Source organism: Gossypium hirsutum, chromosome A07 (genome assembly GCF_007990345.1).
Source record: "Gossypium hirsutum isolate 1008001.06 chromosome A07, Gossypium_hirsutum_v2.1, whole genome shotgun sequence".
NCBI classification, from domain to species: domain Eukaryota; kingdom Viridiplantae; phylum Streptophyta; class Magnoliopsida; order Malvales; family Malvaceae; genus Gossypium; species Gossypium hirsutum.
Genome location: NC_053430.1, coordinates 13210298 through 13211592, shown reverse-complemented (window position 1 = coordinate 13211592; position 1295 = coordinate 13210298). Strand labels below are relative to the sequence as shown.

Below are 1295 nucleotides of genomic sequence, written 5' to 3'. Positions count from 1 at the left end.
TGAAGATCCCAATGCTCACTTAGCAAACTTTTTGGAACTATGCAATACATTTAAAATTAATGGTGTTTCTGATGATGCCACTCATTTTTGGTTATTCCCTTTTTCATTGAGGAACAAAGCTAAACAGTGGTTGAACTCATTAGCACGAGGGTCAATCACTACTTAGGAACAAATGATCAAGAAATTTCTATTAAAATATTTCCCGCCTGCTAAAACGGTCAAATTACGTAATGATATCTCTTCGTTTGTGTAGATGGACTTAGAAACTCTTTACAATGCACGGGAGAGATACAAGGACTTACTGAGATGATGCCCTCACCATGGCTTACCGCTTTGGCTTCAGGCTCAAACGTTCCATAATGGCCTGAATCCTTCGTCTCGGCAAATGGTTGACGCAGCTACTAGCGGAACCATCAATAATAAAACACCTGAAGATGCTTATGAGTTTATAGAGGAGATGTCACTGAATAACTATCAGTGGCAAGTCATGAAGACAAAACCAACAAAAAGAGCTGGTGTTTATAATGTCGATTCGATCACCATGGTCTCTAATCAGGTAGAACTCTTGAATAAGAAAATTGATGCTTTTCTTAGTTCTTCACAGGTTCACCCAGTAATGCAATACGAAGCAAATGGAGGTGGATCAAGCACATTGGAATACCAACCTTATGGCCACAACATGGATAACGAGCAATTAAATTACATGGGTAATAATTCTTGATCTCAAAACAATCCATATAGTAACACTTACAATGCAGGTTGGAGGAACCACCCAAATTTCTTATGGGGAGGCCAAGGAAATCAGAGACCACCTCCAGGCTACCAATAACCACCCCACCAACAGGAAAAGAAGCCAAACCTTGAAGAGATGCTCTCAATGTTTATATCGATGTCAGAAACTCATTTCCAGAACACCGAGACAGCACTTAAAAATCAACAAGCGTCGATCCAAGGGCTCAAAACTTAGATAGGCTAGCTTTCCAAACTAATCTCCAAACAACCACAAGGTAGCTTGCCAAGTAATACTAAACCCAACCCAAGGGAACAACTCAACGCGATTAATGTTCAAGATAAAGAAGGATTCGTTGAGCCTGAGCCTGAACCAAGGCAAGAAACTATGGTAAGCAGCGGCCAAGGTGAGGTAGGTCATAATAAAAACAAATCAGCGAATGTCGAATATAAACCTTGTGTGCCATACCCCCAATGCGACAAGGAAAGACCGCTCAGATGAACAATTTGGTAAATTCCTTAAACTCTTAAAAAATTTACACATTAACTTACCATTTATTGAAGCT

General features: G+C 39.9%; 1 non-coding gene across 1 annotated transcript; it reads right to left on the bottom strand.

The window, feature by feature from the left end:
- Positions 1-220: 220 nt before the first annotated feature.
- Positions 221-327, bottom strand: LOC121204436 (small nucleolar RNA R71). Its single transcript, XR_005899361.1, has one exon. It is a non-coding gene; the product is annotated as a small nucleolar RNA R71 (small nucleolar RNA).
- Positions 328-1295: the final 968 nt, after the last annotated feature.